Source organism: Marmota marmota, unplaced genomic scaffold (assembly GCF_001458135.2).
Source record: "Marmota marmota marmota unplaced genomic scaffold, marMar, whole genome shotgun sequence".
Lineage (NCBI taxonomy): Eukaryota > Metazoa > Chordata > Mammalia > Rodentia > Sciuridae > Marmota > Marmota marmota.
In genome coordinates this window covers 12,511,562-12,533,112 of record NW_025999932.1, presented here as the reverse complement: position 1 = coordinate 12,533,112, position 21,551 = coordinate 12,511,562, and the positions used below count along the sequence as shown (strand labels likewise).

Here is a 21,551-nt window from a genome sequence, read left to right as displayed (position 1 = left end):
GCAGGGGCCCGCCCCGGGCCCCGGAAGCCAAAGTGTACGGGGCAGTGCAGGGACAGAACAGTGCCCCAGGGAGTGGGCGTCTCCGCCGCCTCCCACTGACCAACCCCTTTCTATCTGGGAACTCCCCAGGGGAACACCAGGAAGCGCAGGACTGGACCTCAGTTCCACCTCCCGAGCGGTATTAACTCCCCAAATGGGACCTCAGACGCTGCCTACTGGGGTTTTTGGACCCCTGCCAGAGGGGACGGTGGGACTAGTGTTGGGACGAGGTAGCGCAACTCAGTGGGGCTTGAAGATTCTTACGGGGGTTGTTGATGCTGATTATCAGGGAGAAATAAAAATAGTAGTAGAAGCTACCCAAGGAATTGTTATTCTTCCCCCCGGGGAGCGTATAGCTCAATTGCTGCTGCTACCCTTAGCTTCCATTCCTGGGCACGCCCTCCGTGGGTCCCGGGGCGACGGCAGCTTTGGCTCCACTGGAACTCCCCAGGCCTTTTGGGTAGCTCATTTGGATTCGCGTCCCAACCTGACCATTGAGATACAGGACAAGGCTTTCAAGGGAATACTAGATACGGGGGCGGATGTCTCTGTCATTTCTGAAAAACAATGGCCACCTGCCTGGCCCCTCCAGAGTCCCTTGGCCATATTACAGGGGATAGGACAAACCCGACCAAAAAGAAGTGCCTCCTTTTTAAAATGGAGAGATGGCGAAGGACATAGTGGCCATTTCCAGCCTTATGTGGTGACTGGACTCCCCACGAATCTTTGGGGGAGGGACTTGCTTCATCAAATGGGGGCTATTCTTACTACCCAGACTTTAAAAGGAAATAATAACTTTGTTAATGATGCAATGCTAGACATGGGGTGGATCCCTGGAAGGGGACTAGGAAAGAGACATGAGGGCAGAATATCACCTGTGGATCCAGCGGAACAGGTTACCCGGCAGGGAAGAGACCGGAGAGGACTGGGAAATTTATCCTAGGGGCCACTGAAGTGCGGCCACCTCCACTGTCCATTACTTGGTTATCAGATGACCCTGTGTGGGTAGAACAGTGGCCCCTAACTAAGGACAAATTACAGGCCGCTTCCCTATTAGTTCAAGACCAGCTTAAGTTAGGACATGTGGTGCCCTCTACCTCCCCTTGGAATACCCCTATTTTTGTTATACAAAAGGGGTCTGGGAAGTGGAGACTTCTTCAGGACCTACGGGCTATTAATAAAACTATGCAACACATGGGACCCTTACAGCCAGGGCTACCCTTTCCTACTGCGATCCCAAAGGATTGGCATCTTATTGTCATAGATTTAAAAGATTGTTTCTTCTCTATCCCCTTAGACCCACGAGACCGAAAGCGTTTTGCTTTCTCCTTGCCTTCAACAAACTTTAGGGAACCTTACCAACGGTATGAATGGACCGTCCTACCTCAAGGGATGACTAATAGTCCTACAATGTGCCAATATTTTGTAGCTGAGGTTTTACGACCCTTTCGACAGCAGTTCCCACAGCTCTACCTCATTCATTATATGGATGACATCTTACTGGCAGGGCCCAAGAAAGAAAGGCTTCTTCAATCTTATGAAGTCCTCCAATCCCTTCTAAAAGGGGCAGGGCTGGTCATAGCACCCGAAAAGGTGCAGTTTCAACACCCTTACAATTATTTGGGATACATCATTAATAACATAGGAATCTTTCCCCAGAGACCCCAGTTCCAGATAAATCAGCTCAAAACTTTACATCAGTGGCAGACATTCCTCGGAGAAATACAGTGGCTGCGCCCGTCCTTTCATATTCCAACTGGAGAGCTCAAACCCCTGTATGACCTCTTGCGAGGAGATCCTTCTCCTACGTCGTGTAGAGTACCTACACCAGAAGCCTTACGAGCACTGAGGCTAATAGAAGAGGCTCTGCAGGACATGCAGATTACACAGATAGATTATTCTCTGCCCTTGTCATTTATAGTTCTACCTTCTAAAATTACTCCCACAGGAGTGTTCTGGCAAACGGGTCCCATTTATTGGGTCCACTTGCCGGCTTCTAACCCCCGGGTATTGACTCCCTTTTATGAGCTAGTTATTAACTTAATTTGGAAGGCTAAATATTTGGGTGATGCATTGTTTGGAAAAACCTTTGACATACTTATTCAACCTTACACTCAAGATATGATACACAAGTTACAACAAGAACATGACCTTTGGTGTCTTTTCCTGTGCAGCTTTAAGGGTCAGATTGATAATCACTTCCCTAAACATAGACTTTTGGAGGGCTTTAAAAGGTGTCCCATTATCTTCCCAAAGATTATGAAAAGGGAACCTATTCCAAAGGCCCAAACTGTATATACAGATGGGGCCAAAAATGGATTTGCCGTCGTTTTTGATGGATCTCAAATTCTCCGACAACCTGTGTCAGGTCAGTCGGCCCAAAAGGCGGAAGTTGAAGCTTTAATCATAGCTCTCAAAGTCTATAGTTCTATTCCTCTTAATGTATATACTGACAGCTTGTATGTAGCCAATCTGGCTCTAGTCATAGAAACAGCATCATATATTGGAAAGCAATCCACCATCACAGAACAACTACAGGTAGTACAGCTTCTCATTTGGGCTAGACGAGATCCTTTATACATTGGCCACATCCGAAGCCATTCAGGGCTCCCTGGACCTTTGTCAGAGGGCAACGCAAAAGCAGACGCTGCTACTCATGCTGTTGGCCTTTCCTGTGTGACGACCGAATATGATAAGGCCTTACAATTCCATAACAAATTTCATTTAAATGCACAGTCTTTACGCTTCCACACAGGATGTTCACGAGACCAAGCTTTACAAATTGTCTCATTATGTCCAACCTGTGCACCATTTATTCATTCTCCTTCCCTTGGGGTTAATCCAAGAGGATTACAACCTAATGATGTCTGGCAAACTGATGTTACACACTTCCCTAGCTTTGGTAAGCTCTCCTTTATACATGTTTCCACTGACACATATTCTGGCTTCATTTTTGCCACCTTACATACTGGAGAGAAGGCTAAGGACGTAATCAGTCATCTTCTAAAAGCCTTTTCCTCCATGGGCACCCCACGATGCCTCAAAACCGATAATGGTCCCGCATATGTAAGCCAGGCGGTTCAACGGTTTTGCACCCAATGGGAAATTAATCATAAGACTGGAATCCCTTATAATCCACAGGGACAGGCTATCGTGGAACGAGCCCATCAACATTTAAAAACTTATTTACAAAAAACAAAAGAGGGGGAGATATACCGGAATTGTCAGGGACCACAAGCACTTCTAAGCATAACCTTATTTACTTTAAATTTTTTACTCACTGACACTGGAGGGCGCACGGCTGCACAACGCCACTTTTCCCCTCCCACTGTACAAGATGCTCAAATAAGGTGGAAAGATTTATCCACCGGAAAGTGGCAACCCCCGGCTCCACTCTTAGCTAGAGTGAGGGGAGCTGTATGTGTTTTTCCCCCAGGAACTGAGAAGCCCATTTGGATCCCGGAGCGCTGCACCAGACCGGTGAATGAAAATTCAAGACAAAATGAAGTTCCCAAGATGGCTGATCCTGCCGCTGTTGTTCTCACCCCTTCAAGTGAGTGCCGAGACACACCTCATGAGCTGGACCCCGCTTGTGGCATTCCTTCTGGACAGGTTTGCTGAAGGAGGGCTTGACCCCCCACCTGGGAATATTCATGAATATCTTTTTGGAGCCCCTTGTGAGTGTAAGGGAGGGCCCCGGCACTCGGCCCCCTCTGGTTATATCCAGAGCATTGATTGTGGGACTAAAGTAGCCTATATGGCGGCTGAACTCAATGAAAACATCGGAGGATTTAAGCAACCAAAATGGGTATGTGTTAATAAGCCCGGACTTGTTGTCCCTAATCCGACCGAGACTCTTGGAAGCTGTCCCGCCACTTGTCATTACACCCCGGCAATGCACATCTCCTGTTATACATCGGCCTCAATTTGTGTTAATAATCAAGGAAAACAGTATTTTGAGGCCATCCTAACTAACACCCGTGGAGAATGGGGGACCACTTATAATTATATTCCTTTTCTTGGTGACCGGGGAGGGGAAGGCATCACGACTCGGTTAACGGAGGCGGGATGTGAGGGCGTCGTGGGTAAACCTTCCTGCTGGCCCATGCAGGCCCCCATCGGAGTCTCTGATGGAGGGGGACCCACTGATGCTATCAAACACCTTCAGGTGATTAAGCTTTTAAAGCCGGAGATCCCTAAGCCTACATACCACCCCTTGATATTGCCCAAATCCCAGCTTCCTGATTTAGATGCCAATACATTAGATATCCTAGAAACTACCTTTTCTTTACTTAACAGTTCCAATCCTACCCTTGCTGGTGATTGCTGGCTCTGCATGACGGCAGGTGCAGTCATGCCATTGGCGGTTCCCATCAATTATACCATTGATGATGACAACACATGTCAATCTGGGCTACCCTTTAAGGTGCAGCCTCTAGGTGGTTTTATGTCATGCCTTCTGGGCATGATGCAAAATAATACCTATGATGTTGATGTTGGAGTCTCTTCCTTTGGAAACTGCTCATTAGTAAAGAATTACTCCTCACCTACTCCGCCCATTTGTCCCCCTAATGGTACAGTTTTTATGTGTGGTGGAAATTTAGCTTTTCCCAGGCTCCCAGCAAATTGGACTGGTGGTTGCGTTCTGGCATTACTGCTTCCTGATATCACGATTATCTCAGGAGATGAACCCCTACCCATTCCTAGCCTAGACATCTTAGTTAGAAGACACAAGAGAGCTGTGCAGGCCTTACCACTCCTTGTTGGCCTTGGAATAACCTCTGCTGTGGGTACAGGCACGGCAGGATTGGGTACGGCTATACATTCTTACCGCCGCCTATCTCAACAGCTTATAGATGATGTGCAAACCCTGTCGGGAACCATTAAAGACTTACAAGACCAGATAGACTCTCTAGCAGAAGTAGTTCTTCAGAACAGGCGGGGTTTAGACTTGCTTACTGCCAATCAAGGGGGAATTTGTTTAGCCCTTGGGGAGAGGTGCTGTTTTTATGCTAACAAATCTGGCATAGTTCGCACAAAAATTAAACAACTCCAAGAAGACCTAGAAAAAAGGAGGAGGGAATTATTTGAGAACCCTCTCTGGACTGGACTTAATGGATTTTTGCCTTATCTTCTTCCCTTATTGGGACCATTGTTAGGCCTCCTTCTAGTAGTGGCAGTAGGACCCTGCATTGTAAATAAGATAGTACAATTCATTAAAGATCAAATTAATATCTTAGCCTCTAAGCCGATACAGGTTCACTATCAACGCTTAAAGATGGATGATCGCCTCTCTGAAATATACTTCAGACCGATCCGAAGATGAGTGTCCTCCTTAAAAGAAGAACTCCTGCCATATCTTTTCTCTATGCATACCTCTCCCTCTTGCTTTCCTGTACTAGGATCTTTGCTGTCTAATCTCTCGGTCCAATCACATCTGCCATTCGGCGGTGACGGTCGTGGGTCCCGTAGGTGGAGACGGTTAAGCGTTCACCGCAATAATGTCTTGATAAGTCATAACACCTTGAGCTGATCTTGTAGTACCCAGTGACGGGCAACTTTCACGCTTGCTGTGCGACCTAAGACAGGGAATCGGGGCCTTCCCAGAGACGGGTAAGCATCGCAAGGTCTGTGAACGACCTAAGACAGGGGCTACTTGATTCCCACTGGCATGCAAAAAACAAAAGAGGGGGACTTGTTGGCAGCAGGTCCACCCTGGCCCCTGGAGCCCTACCTCCACTAGTTTGTTCTGCATGCCAGTGTGGCCAGCTCACAAGGCCATGGCGAACTTGCGGTTTTTCTGTTCCTGCTTGTCCGTCTGAGACATATGTATCCCACGGGAATGCCTTGACCTTTTCTGGTCTGATGGACTTATTGTTAAGGGAGGTTTCGGTACCTGACAATAATAGATGTTGAAACTAAATTTCTCCCCCCTCCCTCCTGCTTTTGGGTAGTTTTCCACTTCTGCTGCTTGGGGTATAAAAAAGGTGTGTTAGCAATAAAGAGTATTGACTCCTGGATGAAGAACCTTGGTGTCCTGTGTGTCTTTTAACCTCGCCGTCCCTCGCCGGACTCGGCTCCCTTGGCCGGACGCGGCACAAGGAGCGATGATTGGCACTGGGAAAGCTATGCTACCTGTGTTAGCATTGCTACTGTCACAGCTCAGCAGACCTTTCATCTCCCCAGAGGATGCTCCTCTCACTTGTCCAGACTGCCTTCAGCATCTCTGGACGTCCCCCCTGGTCTGTGGCACTGTGGTGGTTTGCTTCACATCAGACAGTAGGTTCCCTCAAATCAGTAACTTCTTTGTCACGGGCCCTGTGGCCCTTAGTGGCTCGGATGGCAATAAATACAGCATGGAAACCTCATGAATCAGAATCACTTGGGGAGCTTTTAATACACTGCCTGGGCCCCAAGCCAGAGGATCACACTGGCATCTCAGGGTGAGGCTCAGATTCCAGTATTGTTGAAAGCCATCCCCAGGTGACCCCAGTCTTCAGCCAGGATTAAGAACCACTGACCGACACCAGCTCCTTCCCTTGGGGAAGTTATTTGAACTCTGATCTGTTCCCACAAGGGCAGGATGTGGATGAAAATGTCTCCCTGAAGGTCAGGAGCAGAGTGTGCGGCCTTTACACAGCCCCCCCCCCGCCCCAGGTGGATGGCTGCCTGTTTGTCCCCCGGCTTCCCCGCCCTCCTTCACAAATCAGGGACAGACCCAGGAAAGTCAGGGTATTTATTTCCTGCCTTCCACCCTGCAGGTCTCCACAGGTGTCTTGTGTCCCTGCACCAAACAGCACAACCACCGTGGGGCATACCTCCCCTCTGTGAAGCGGGCGCCACGCCTGCCCTGGTCTCCTCAGGTGCTGGGGGAATGGCCTCTCCACACTGTGTTCTCTGCCCTCTTCTTCCCCTCACACGTTCATGATCATCCCTTTATTAAACTCAAGTCACCCTCCTCAGCTCATTTGAGTGCTCCATCTGCAATCTGCCCCATGCCAACAGCGAACCAATCACCCCAGAGAAAGAAGAGAGGAAGAACTAGGGTAGGCAGGGAAATCCTTAAAAAGCAAAAACTAAAGTGCCAGGCCTCTTCCTTCCGGTCTTTTTCTACAGAACAACCCCAGGAAGCCCCGGAAAGCTTGGGAAGTTCTCTGGGTGTCTGTGGTTCCCCATCCTCAAGTGTCTCCGCGACTGTGTCTCAGGCCACTGTTTGTCTAGTTGTTCGCTTTCTTTTCTTCGAGCCTTTTGTTCTTTTCATATTCACAGAAATCACCCTAAAGGAGTCCTATAAAGATTGAACGATGTAATCTGGGGGGAAAAAAATCTCTCTCTGGAACAGTATAGTAGAACTGGCTCAGGCTTTGGTGCCAAAATAGACCTAAAATTTGAATCACACTCTTGATTCTGTAACTAGGACAAATCGCTTATTGCTGCTGAAAATGGGGAATTAATTTTTACGAGGTTGTTGTAAGAGGCTACATTATGAGAATCATAATGGTTTAATAATTTTTAGCTATTTTATGTATCAGACTTTAATGGGGATTGAACCCAGATGCACTGACCCACTAAGCCTTTTTATTTTTTATTTTGAAACAGGGTCTCACTAAGTTGCCTAGGGCCCCATTAAGTTGCTGAGGCTGGCTTTGAACTCGAGAGCCTCCTGTCTCAGCCTCCTGAGTTGGTGGGATTACAGGCCTGCTCCACCGTGCCCAGTTTGTATCAGATAATTTGATAAAGGCCTTATATGCATTACTTCACTTAATTTCTCACAAAAACCCTATGAAGTCAATGTTATTTTTAATCCTTATGTTATAGATAGGGAACTGAGGATCTGAGAGGTTAATAATTTGCCCAAGGTCAAAAGGCTACTAAGTAAGAGCTGAGGAGGTCATGTATGAGGCCAAGTGTCTAGAGTGCATACTGGGCACACACTGATGACATGCTCTGATATTTTGGTAATGATTAATATCCCTCCTCCCCACACACCCCCTCAAAAAAATAGGCTGGGGATGTTGCTCAGTGGTACAGTCTATGCTTATAAGTTATGCACCAAGCCCTGGGTTCAATTCCCAGCACCACATTAAAAAAAATAATAGAGGGTGGGTTTGAAATTCCACTGTGATCTTGTGAAGTTTCTGAGCTCAGTAATTGCCCCACTGGTTTCTTAACTCAATCATCCAGAATCCAAGGGCTTCTATTTAGAACTTCAAAGTAAATGTAATGCCCAGTATTTTCGCTCCTAGGAATTTTCCCAAGAAAAACAGATCCACAAAAACACATATACAAGAAGGTTCACAGTAGCCTTAGTCATTTTGTTTGTTAGTTTTTTTTGGAGCTGCGGGTTGACCCCAAGGCCTCTTGCATGCTGAACACTTACCCAACCACAGAGCTACTCCCCTGGTCTGCAACCTCAGTCTCTACGGTAGGTCTTGAAATTGTTCTAAATCCCCACAAGATGAAAAGGTCAAAGAAATGATATATTGATACAATGAAATACTATTCCACAATTAAAAGAATGAATTGATACACACATAGATGGATCTCAGAAACAGTTTACTGAGCCAAAGGAATCAGCTAGAAAAGAATTCCCATTGTGTTATCTTCATATTATTTCATTTACGTACAGTTGAGAAACAAGTCAAATTAAACTGTTGATGGAAATCAGAAAGCCTGGGTCAGGGCTGAGGGGTCGGCTAGAAAGGGGCCAGAGGGCCATGTGTAGGGTAATAGAAATGTCTTGCGTTTTGCTTTTGGTTTGGGTACAAAGTTAACAATTGTCAAAACACATCCAACTGAACATTTAAAATCTGAGCATTTTGTTATGTGAAAATTATATTGCACTTAAAAAAAATCCAAAACAAAAGCAGTGAACACAGGAGCTATGTAATTGCATTCTGGGCAAACTGAATGCCTTGGAAGTTTGATTTCTTAGACACTCTGCCCTGCAAGTAATCAAAATCCAATGGGGGAAAAAAAAAATGGGTGGGATGATAAGGAATTTTGTAAATCCTAATAACAAGAGATTCCAGACCCATTTGTGCTCTCTCCCTGTTTTGACCCCTTATGGGCAGATTCCATTTACGCCAGCTTCTCATTTACCCCAAGTGGCTGCTCACAGCATTGGAGCAACGGACCTCCTTGCTGCTGCCCAACTAGAGAGAGTACGGGGCTTCCGTTACTCCCTAAGGCACAGACAGGAGGCTTCCCTAGAAGTCTCCAGAACACCCTCTTGGCCACAGTTGGGTCACTCACCTGTTCAAGAACCAAAGCACTGGTCAAGAGGTTAAAGTATTCTTACACCCATGAGGCCCAATCAGGCCTCCCAAATTGTACTCAGGCCACTCAAAGGAGAGGAATAGGTTCTGGAGAGACAACCGTGACACCCACAGAGGGTAAGGCTCATGGGTAAGGTTAACCCAGACTTTGGAACACACATAACAACCACCTGCGGAATTTAACAAAAGTTTAAAGAGGACAAGAAGGTCACCTGACATGGTCATGGTCTTGAAAGACAGCATGGGTTTGAAGTCCCAGGCTTGGTCTGGATCTGGCTCTGCTGCTTGCTCACTGTATGAGCTTGGACACGTCTTGGGCCACCCTTTCCCTGTCGGTAAAGTGAGAAGAATAATGAGGAATCCCTACGACGTTATGTTATGGCTTATCCATGAAGTGTCTCTGGAAAACTCGTGTGCTGGGCTGGGGATGTGGCTCAAGCGGTAGCGCGCTCGCCTGGCATGCGTGCAGCCCAGGTTCGATCCTCAGCACCACATACAAACGAAGATGTTGTGTCCGCCGAAAACTAAATAATAAATATTAAAAAAATTCTCTCCCTCTCTCTCTCTCTCTCTCAAAAAAAAAAAAAAAAAAGACTCGTGTGCTGAAGGCTCGGTCCCCACTGCAGCAGTGTTCGGAGGTGGGGCTTCGGGGAGGGCCTGGACCTCGACTGGTCTGACTCATCAGTGGATGAACCCATCGACAGCTGAGTGGACTACTAGTGGTGGGGGAGGCTGGGGGAGTGGGGCCAAGGCTGGGGTGCCCTGGAAGGGTGTTTGTTGTCCAAAGTCCCTTTCTCTGTCTTTTCTGGCTGCTATGAGTTGAGCAGCTTTGCTCTGCACACCCCTCCACCATGATATTCTGCCTCTCCTCAGGACCAAAGCCATGGCGTTGTCCAACCGTGGACTGGAACCTCTGGAACTGTGAGCCTAAGTGGATCTTTCCTCTTCTAAGTTGTTCTTCTCAGGTATCTGTCACAGTGACAGAAAGCTGACTAATGCACATTTTTATGAGAATTATCAAATGGCAATGATACTTATTATCAACCTGCATTTATCAATAATTTGTCAAACACCTGCAAGCAAATTGAATCATACAGTAAGAAGAACAAGAGATACAAAGAACTGAGTCCCTTCAACGAGCTGTGGTTAGCTCCTCACTCTGAAAATCACTTCTGGCTGTGCATCGACGCTTGCACTAAACCCAAGCCAGCAGTCTACGTTTTCTGCATCCTTAAAAAGGAAGGTACTCAGGCTCTCATCTACTCCAGCACCACGGGGGAGGATGAGAGCTGCTCTACAGTGGGCGCCAGGATTCGATCACCAGGACAGCCTGACCCCCACTCTCAGAGCAGAAATTGTGCAAAGAGGGCCCCAGGAGAAGGACGCCGAGCAGGCCACACTCCCTGTAATTGCTCTCCCTTCCCTGGATGAGAGAATTTCCCTGTGAGGCCCATGGATACTGAAGGGAACCAAATCTGGTTTTTGTTATTTTCAGAATCTCTTTAAGGAAAGAAAATTGAATGGCAAGCTTGGGCAGTTTTCCTTCAGCACACTTCCAAAGTTGAGACTGAAATGAAATACAATCTAGGTACTTCCTGAAGCTTGAAGGTTCACTGGCATTCAGTACTGAAATATCTGCCTTCACAATATGATGGAGCAAAGAAAAACAGCCAGAGAATGAACAGTAATTAACAAAGCAGGAATGACAAATGACCAAAGGGGGCGGGGGGGGGATGTACAGAAGAATTCCAGCTCTATCCTAATTGAAGAGATCCAAATATAAATAACGTTGAAGCATCTTTTATCACCATGCAAATTTATAAGGATGAAAAAATACAGTAATACCATGAAGGGGGATTTCCGAAAACTAGAAGTGGGTCTTTATAATTATCTACTTTCATAACTACGGCTTTAGTGCCAGAGCTATAACATCAGTACAGACTTTTTGGAAGGCAATTTGGAGTAAGTATCAAATTCTTAAAAATATGTATACCCTTTGCACCAGCAATTCTATTTACAGAACCATGTAATAAGGAAATAACCAGAAATGTGGCTATATTTATATTCACAAAGCTAATTCATTGTAATTGCTATTTATAAGTGAAGAATTAGAAACTAATTATCCAATAATAAAGAACTGTGATGTGTGATCATTAAGTGATCACAGTGTAAGAGAATATTTTGCAATAACATGGGAAACATACAAACAAACTTCTTAAAAGGTAAAAATTATGTGTATAATATGATTCAAAAAACGTGACTGTGTATATGGGGCGGAGAACAGAACGGAGGAATCTAGACAGAATTCTATCCTTGGCTACTAACCCAGAATATTAGAATTAAAGAAATACTTCTTTTTCTGTGATGATTTGGATAAGTGACTCCAAAGTTGCATGTTAAAGTCCTGTCCCCAGCCTGTGGTGCTGCTGGGAGATGGTGGAACACTTGAGAAGCAGGGCCTAGAGTCATTGTGGGAATGCCTTTGAAGGAAAGGGCACCGAGGCCCTTTCTTCTTCCTCACTTGGTCATGTGGGGAGTCCTCCACCATATACTCCCACCATGATGTATCTGCTACCACAGGACCAAAGCAATTGACCATAGGGCCAGTCATAGGCGGAAACGTCTAACATTATGAGCCAAAACAAACCTTTCCTCCTTATTAATTGATTATTCAGGCATTTTGTTACAGTAACAGAAATCTAACACTTTTTTTTCTTTTGTATGTTTTTCAGGTTTTCTACTATGAATATGTTTACCTAACAATGGTAAAACAAAAGAATACTTGTTTTTTTGAAACATAAGGCTGTGATTCTTAAGATTTTGTAAAATACTTCTTTGTCTCAACCGAAAAATACAAGATGAAGTTTAAAATAAGGCAATAGCATATTATTACTTCTAACAGTTTCTTGGGGAAAGACCCAATTCTTACTACTACCTGCCGTGTTGTAGCTCAGATTCTTTTAAAATTTATGCAATGGGATACACTCAGTCCTCAATATCCACTGGTTTTGCATCCACATGTTCAAACAACCCTGGATGAAAAATATTGGGGACAAAAAATGCATCTGTACTAAACATGTATGAACTTTTCTTCTTGCCATTATTCCCTAAACAATACAGAATAACACCTATTTACATTGCATTGGGTATTATTAGATTAGTAATCCAGAGATGATTTAAAGTACAATCAATGTACCTATGCTACATGCAGACTATATGCCATTTTATATAAGAAATTGAGGTATTCAGATTGGGTATCCATGGGGGGTTCTGGAACCAATACTTCTTGAACACAAGGGATGACTCTACCTAGTCTTCCTGTCTCTTGTATCATCTGTACCCTCAAACCCATGGTCCACTCTACTGCCAACATTATCCTTTTTCTATTAAATTATTTGCTTGTACTTTAAGGTGTGTAACATGTGTACTTGGTACAAATACCAAACTGTTAACAGGTGGCTATGCATCTGAAGCATTTATACAGCTATTGCCTTCAAACCTTTTTGCACAAATGGTAGCACTTACCTTTTACTACTTGGATGTAGCCTTGCACTGGTTAATCCTAGCTTGATGCCATTGCCAAGTGTGAATTCCCTACTTTTCTGTTTTAGACGTGTTTCTTATGAACAACAGAGTTAGGTTTTACATTGTAATTCAAAGTCTTTTATTGTTACAAGTGAAATTAACACACCTACATTTATTAACATGGGAGGTACATTTGGTCTCAGTTCTATCATCCTGTTTTGCGCTATTCTCAACATTTTCATGGCCTTAAAAACACTGGTGGGGGCTGGGGATGTGGCTCAGTTGGTGGACACTTGCCCAGCACACATAAGAAGGCCCTGGGTTCAAATCCCAGAACCTCAAACAGAATTTTTTTTTTTTAATTTCTTTACATTTTTGGTGTGTATCATATAAGAATTGAAAAACATGATGTTTTTATTCTAGTCATGATTATATTCATTACCATAATTTTATCTTTCTTGTTAGTTTGTATTTGTCTTTTCTTCTGGTTTTTTAATAGCTATTGTACAAACATGGCACAAACTCAAAAGGTACAGAAGAGAATGCAGTGAAAAACAGGCCTCTCTCTTCTCTCTCAGGCACCTAGTTCTTCATTTTAAAGGCAGTTATAAAATACTTTATACTCTAAGCTTATGTAATTTACCTAATCATCTACTTTGTAATAGGAGTACTTTTTACTCCCATTATGAGTAATAATAAAATTAAATACATTTCCTTTTTTTTTTTTTTTTTTTTTGGTCCTGGGGATTGAACCCAGAGGTGCTTTCCCATTGAGCTACATCCCCAGTCCTTTTTATTTTTACTTTGAGACAGGGTGTTGCTAAAGTGCTGCAGCTGGCTTTGGACTTAGTCACTGGGATTACAGGTGTGCAACTGGCAGTATATTTCTCTTTTATTCCACTCTCCATTGCTGATTTTTGTTTATTTTGTTCTCAGTAGTCAGTATCTCCTTCTCTGGAAAAAAACACACATCCAACTTTTCCTTCACTCCTTTTTTTTTTTTTCTTTAAATACATCTGACCTCTATTTATTGTTAAACCAGATTTGAATCATGTCTTGTGCTTCGGTCTTTAACTGTTGAGACCCCCCCATGCCTTCCCCCCACCTCACCCTCCTAACTTGGGATAGCTACATCATTTGTGTTTATAGCTTTTATTTCCCCTCCTCAACCATAAAACAAGACCTGTTTTTGCATTAATCCTACAAGTTGGAGCCACAGTCATACTGTAACTTTTCCATAGGGCTTTAATTTGGCTAAAGTTTGTTCTATAGTTGTTTAAAAAGTACTCACAGAAGTCATCGTCCTTGCACCCTGGATTACCCAGAAATGTTGGTGAGCTGCCCTTATGTCTGAAAACTGTAGCTGGGGAGAAGGTGCTGGAGTTGTTCGTCCTTCCCCGTCCTTCCCCAGGGCTCTGTGGACAAACACTCCATCATTCTTTTTTTTTTTTTTTTTTGGGCGTACTACTGGGACAATGCTACATCGATGTTCATAGCAGCACAATTCACAATTGCTAGACTGTGGAACCAACCCAGACGCCCTTCAATAGATGAATGGATAAAAAAAATGTGGCATTTATATACCATGGAGTATTACGCAGCACTAAAAAATGACAAAATCATGGAATTTGCAGGGAAATGGATGGCACTAGAGCAGATTATGCTTAGTGAAGCTAGCCAATCCCTAAAAAACAAATACCAAATGTCTTCTTTGATATAATGAGAGCAACTAAGAACAGAGCAGGGAGGAAGAGCAGGAAGAAAAGATTAACATTAAACAGATACATGAGGTGGGATGGAAAGGGAGAGAAAAGGGAAATTGCATGGTAATGGAGGGAGACCCTCATTGTTATACAAAATTACATATAAGAGGTTGTGAGGGGAATGGGAAAATAAACAAGGAGAGAAATGAATTACAGTAGATGGGGTAGAGAGAGAAGATGGGAGGGGAGGGGAGGGGAGATAGTAGAGGATAGGAAAGGTAGCAGAATACAACAGTCACTAATAGGGCATTATGTAAAAATGTGGATGTGTAACCGATGTGATTCTGCAATCTGTATTTGGGGTAAAATTGGGAGTTCATAACCAACTTGAATCTAATGTATGAAATATGATATGTCAAGAGATTTGTAATGTTTTGAACAACCAATAAAACAAACAAACAAACAAAAAAAACTCCATCATTCTTAACACGGAATGTTCCCAGGAAGACCCTGAGGCCAGCCTAACCTTCCTCCCCACTGTCAGGTGGCTCAAGTTTTTCCTCCCCACCAAAATGCCAAAGACTCATTTTTTTTTCACTTTTTACTATTATTTTAGTTGATACATAAAAAATTGCATACATTTATGTTGTAGAATATGATTTTTAATATACGTATAATCACAAAATGATTAAATCAAACTAATTAATAAACCTATAGCACACATACTTATCCCTTTTTCTGATGAGAACATTTAAAAATCTACTCTTGCTCTAACTACGTAGACACGCAACTTTACCAAAATGTGTATTGCTGTGGATGAGTCTCTCAAAATTTTCTTCTTATCAAACTGTAGATTCATGTCTCCAGTAGTCAGAATCTCCTTCTCTGGAAAAAAAACACACGTCCAACTTTTCTTTCACTCCTCGAAATGTCTCCTAGTCATTTAAATATCTTCACATATTTTTTTCTTGTCCATTATTTTAAAGAAAATATTTTCCGATTCCACTCTTTTTTTTGGGGGGGGAGGGGTACCAGGGATTGACTCCAGGGGCACTTGACCCCTGAGCTACATCCTCAGCCCTTATTTTTTATTTAGAGACAGGGTCTTGATAAATTGCTATGGCCTTATTAGGTTGCTGAGGCTGACTTTGAACTTGCGATCCTCCTGCCTCAGCCTCCCAAGCCACTGGGATTATTCCTTTTTTGTTTATTTGTTTGTTTTCTTAATCTACACTACTTATGCACTAAACATCTTTTTCTGCTGTAGATCCTTTCTCTCTAATTCTTCACAGAGTTGCCTATAGAGGCTTGCACTTGCTTTTCTCAGCACGCTGGCCATATACTCCTTGAGCTACTGTGAGGCTTTTCTTTCTTTAACAGTAACTATTTATTTTATTCTCTATCCCTTTAATCTGATAGTTTGTTTCTTCCCTGGTTGCCCTACTGTATTTTTCTTGAAACTTCTGTATCTTTTCTTTGAGCTCCTGTTTTAGACACACACACTTGAATCAAGCAGTAATTCATTTTCTTTTTCAGTTTCTTAATGGTGGGGTTTGGTCACAATTATCAGTTGCTCTGAGGTGACTTTTTCTAATGAGAGTTTTTTTTTTTTTAACCCACCCTTTATTTTCCTCCTTCCCTTGTTCTTCTAGTACCATTGTCCAATTACGGTGACTGTTTACTACAAAGTGTGACAAGTAAGAAGTTACAAATTACTGATTTGGGCTTTAGTCAGTGTTGAATGCTCCAGTTCTTCTGATAATATATGACTGAAGAAGTGTCATGGGAGACTTCCAGAGTATCCAGTTTAGTGATGGTCCCTTGACCCAGGGCCTTGAGGTTTTCTAGCTTGTTTGCTAGTTTCAGTGTCTATTTCTCCTCCCAGGCCGCTCAGACTGTGACTTGGGTCGTGCCTGTAACTCAGAACTTCCCTCTGCCATTCCTCTTCACTGGCAAACTGCTTCCTGCAAATATGGAGGGCGTTTCCCTTTGTTCCAAATGAGGCATCTCTGGTTTTGCTCTGCTGACATTCTGAGAAATCTCAAAACTCCCTTGACATCCTAGCCCATATTTCACCAGCACTGAATTTAGCCACCCTGCCTCATATTGTGTAGCTCTGCATTATAGCTGTCCCTGGTTTATTTAAATATGCAGTTTCCTTTTCTTTTCCTTTTGTGTGGTGGATGGGGGATTGAGCTACATTTGCATTCCCTGTTTGTTGTTGTTGTTGTTTGCTTTTGTTTTGTTTTGTTTTTTTGAGACAGGGTCTCTCTAAGTTGCTGAGTCATGTTAAGTTGCTGAGGCTGGCCTTGAATTTGGGATCTTCCTGCCAGAGCCTCCCTACTCCCTGAGATTACAAGTGTTGACCACCACACCCAACTCTTTCTATTTTTGCTTGTATTCATTTTTAGAGACCAGAGAAGAACTCTCTTATTATGCCATTTTAAGTAGGGATATCTCATTATCTTTGTAAAATACAGATAGATTATGTGCTTTTTTTTAAACTGTTGCATAAAAGTATAGTGTGAAATCCTGCATACCTTCAAGCTATTTCATAATCAGACTCCAGCCTATTTCCTCTTCATCTTCTGCAGTTTCCTCCCACCACTTTTTTCTCTGGCTGCAAGATGATTCAATACAAAATTATCTGTGACACATGTGTTTTCTTCTCCTGAAATTCATAATATAAAAACTATTAAACAATACTAATCATGGTTGATAAATATTATTGAAATAAAAACAAGATTCAAGAGAGAAAAGTTTGTCAAAGGGTGATCAGAGCTGTCACAGAAAATATTTGACAAAACAAAAGTGAATTTTCTCCTGCAGACACTGTGGTGCATACATTGGAGCACCCCAGATTTGGGGGGTGGGAGATCCCTAACTTCTACTTTCTCAAACTCCTTTTGGAATTCCTCTTTGAAAGAAAAAAAGAAAAGAAAGAAATGCTTCTATTTAAGTACATGAGACATACAGATAAGTACACATGTAATAAGTTTAAAATTGAAAGGTTATCACAAAATGAGCACATTTGTAACCCTGACCCATAACCTCCCCACTGTCCAGAAGACGACACAGGCCACTTCCTAGTCACTACTGTGTCCTTCCTTGCAAAGATACCCACTGTTGTGAATGCTAGTGATACAATAGTTTTCTTTAGCCTTTGCCTTTGCCTTTTGTTTTTTACTGGATATTATGTTTCAGATTTATCTATGTAGTTCTTAGAGGAGTCATTTCTCATTTTTGTCCTGTATGTTGTATATCACAATGGATTTATGTATTCTACCACTGATGGAATTTGATACTATTACAAATATGTTGCTATAGACGTTATTTTTACCTGTGTTTTGGGGAGAACATGTTCATATTTATAGTGTTTATATCTAGAAGCAAAGCTTCTAAATAATATCTAAGTGGCCAGCTTTTAATGACACTACCTCAGATTTCCAAAGCAGTTGTGTTATCAAAAGTTCAGTCCTTGTCCCCAATGCCAATCCAATAAGGAGGACACTTTTTTTTTTTTTTGGTACCAATGTGAGAGAAATAGAGTATGTAGCCTTAACTGGGATGTAAGAACCAATCGTAGCCATTCTGAGCTTCCCATTCTGTATCCATTCGTAGCCATTTTAACTATAGCCCTTCCCTTTGCCACAATCCCCCCACTTTAAAATTAGCCAGTCACTGTAGACTGCAACCTCCAATCCGAGCAAGTGGCAGTGGGGCCTTAGGGATGAAAGCAGATGAACTGCTTGCCCAAATGTGCTGCTCCCCAGGTTTTGTGAGGTAGCACTTCTCCAAAAGTAAAGTCTGTCTTGCAGAACTGCTTCCGAGCATGTGTTTGATCCCTTGTGCCACTAGCTATTTCTAATGCTGGGGATTAAACCCAATCACTCAGCCACATTCCCTGCCCTTTCTTTATTTGTTTTATTTTGAGACAGGTCTTGCTAATTGCTTAGGACTTTGCTAATTGTTGAGGCTGGTCTTAAACGTGCCATCCTCCTGACTCAGCCTCCTAAATTTCAGGGATTACAGGCGTGGGCCACTGTGCCCATCAAGGACACAGTTTTGAGAAAAAGAAAAATGAAGTTTTATTGCTTTGCTAGCAAAGGAGAAACAAAGGGGACTCCTGTCCCAAAAGCTGTGATTCTGCCCATCAGGGAGAACAGGGAGCTTCTAAAGAGGTGACTCAAAGGCTACATTCTACGTTGGGAGTCACAACCCATTTGTTAATTTGGGAGATAGTCATTTCTTAGATCTTCTGCTGCCATTTCCAAGTCTGAATTACTTCATTCCTGGGAGGGGTGTGTGCTCAAGAACAGATAACTGCCTGGGATGGGGAAGAAGGGTAGTCCTGTTCCCCTAAGGTTAGGGAGGGGGAGAAGATTAAGGAGGTGGAGGGAGAGAGGAAGACAAGGAAACACATCCATTTTAAAAATAAGTCTCAGTGGCAAAGCAGCAAGGGCTATTCAAAGCACAAAGTGGACCACTGTTAGAGTTGGGAGACTTTTCTAAACAGATATCACGCCTGTGACGAATCTGCATCAAGAGCTTGTATTAGTTACTTTGGGGCCATAACAAACCACACCAAAATTTGGTGGCTTAAACCAAGTGGTTTCTGTTGTGCCTTCACTTCTCACATTAGGACAGCAATCCAAGAGCAGAGGCAGGGACCATGATGTCTCCTGAGGCCCAAAAAGGAGGAATATAACATCACCACAGCTGTGTTACACAAATCCAGTCTACATGAAAGGGACAGGGCAGGGCAAGGGAGGATGAACTCGACTTCTTTGTGTGTGCATTATGCTTTACACAATGTTGGGTCATCTTGACATAATCATACAAGCATAGAATGCAGTGGCTCCACTTCAGGTCCCAGTACGTCCCCTCCACCCTCCCCCTGTTCCCCTTCCACTCCTCTGCTGGTCTTTCTTCTATTTATTTATAGTTTTTTAAATTATGCTTGATAGCTTTACATGAAGGTGGAATTCACTGTCGTACATTCATATATCCACCTCTTGATGGGAGAGTCAGGAAAATACCATGGCTACTCTTTCTCAGTCTACATCACCGTCCACCTGATCACCAGCATTGACTTTCCCCTCACAGGCAAAATACCCTCATCCCACCCCTGGAGCTCCAAGTGTCTCCTCCAACTGTGGTATTCTCTGCAAGTCTGAGGTTTCCTCATCTGCACCAGGTTGAAATGAGGCTCCTTCGGTACACTTCCTGGGGCGAGCTCCCCACAGTCTGGATACCTACATAATAAAAGTCAAGGTTTCCACCCCACACCTACAAGGTGTGTAAGGCAGGAGAGCCACGATCAATATCTTATTCAAACAGGTAAAATGAGAGGAGCATGCACACCACTTTCCCAGGGCAGCTCTGAAACACAGCTGGGTGCCTGTTGCCAGACCCCCCTCAACTGGAAGCTGGGAGGGTTTCCATCAGAGTTCATTGCTGCTCAGTTTCTCCAGGTGGCTCTTGACTCTAACTCTGGGCCCTTAGCTCCCTCTCTGAGGCAATTTTTCTTTTCTAGAAGAAATGACCCATTTTGAATTTGAGGAGCTTCCTCTGTCTGCTCCTGCCTAAATGAGAATAAGGATCCCAGAGGTCACTTTTCAGTTTAAACTTTTTTCTTTTTTTTTTTTTTAACCTTACCAGTACTTTTGCTGGTAAAACTCCCTTGAAATTTTTGTGGACTTCCTGTGACTCTGCTATCAGCTTAATTAGTGGGGGCAAAGTGACATTGGTAATTCTTTTTGAGACAGGTCTCTTCCTACTTTGGGTCATAAGTCAGGTAGTGTGGGCAATACCCTTTTGTCTACTGAGAGAATCTAGCACACTGTCTTGAATCTTCCCGGGATCTTAAATTTGATGTTGCAGCTATTATTCCTTTATTTGAGATTTGGCCCCAAGCTTCATTTCACTTGGGGAATCTCATTGCCTGTGGAAATCAAGGATGATACACAATTTTATTTTCCAACCCAGCAAATCTTGGATCCTTTATTTTTTCTCCAATTTCTACTTTCAAATTAAACCACTGCTTCTTGCCTCCTCTCCGTCTTCTGATTCCCCCATCGTATGCACTTAGGACCAGTGAACTAACACTGCCAACATTCTGCCTGGTGATTTCTTTAGCCAAATGAAAAGCGTATTGGAAACATTTGCCATCTTCCAAGTTATTACAGACAACAATCTTGCAAATCATCATGCCACTATAGGATGCTGGTTCCCATTACCCAGGGGCTATCCAAGTTCCTTCATTGTTTTTCCAACCTTCACCAATGACCACTTTGACAATTATCCAGTCTTTATGAAAGGTTTCCTCATCACTGTCTGGTCTTTGCCCCAGGCCATTTCTCAGGATTGCTTATTCTTCTGGTAACTTTGAGAGATGAGGTGCTACCTCTCTGGGGACAAGAAACAGCCCTACTTACTTTCTCTAAAAGTGGTGGACTCCCAAGCTCAGTGGGTGCCTGAGTAGCCGTCACCTGGGTCAGATCACATTGTCCCCATAGGACTTCAAGGCAAAGAGAACCAAGCTCACATGGTGATGCTCAGGCTGCCTGCTCTGCCCTGAGCAATAAAGTCCTTTATCTCTGACACAGGAATTTTTGTTGGGTGGAATCATCCAGGAACCAATAATAGGCTCAGTTATTCATTTGTAAATTGGGAAAAATCAAATCCCAGTTCTAACAGTCTGCATCTCCAAAAGCATTCCAAGTCTAATTTCCAATAAACCTGAGTTACTACCAAAATCTTGTGACTTCCCAAAAATCTTGCTTCCCTAAAATATAATTAGAGACAAAATGATGATGATGGCACTTTTACAAATTCAAAATGAAGTCAAGATTCCTAAAGAAGAGCCTATTAACACCTCTGTACTCACGTCCCCGTGTCACTAGAGATCAAATGAAATACTGTAGCACGGTTGGAAACTGTCTTCTTTTCAAGAAAGTTTTCTCTTTGGGAGCATTTCTCAATCTAGCAAGAGAAATTTTCAAGA

General features: G+C 43.3%; 1 long non-coding RNA gene across 2 annotated transcripts; it reads right to left on the bottom strand.

Moving 5' to 3' along the window:
• Nucleotides 1-6,744: 6,744 nt before the first annotated feature.
• On the bottom strand, nt 6,745-18,484 carry LOC125616074. 2 transcript variants are annotated; one of them, XR_007346690.1, is made up of 4 exons: nt 17,086-18,484; nt 15,342-15,430; nt 14,134-14,257; nt 6,745-9,646 (listed from the first exon to the last, which is right to left on the bottom strand). It is a non-coding gene; the product is annotated as an uncharacterized LOC125616074 (long non-coding RNA). The 2 variants fall into 2 exon arrangements; XR_007346691.1 differs by lacking the exon at nt 6,745-9,646 and adding an exon at nt 13,657-13,796.
• Nucleotides 18,485-21,551: the final 3,067 nt, after the last annotated feature.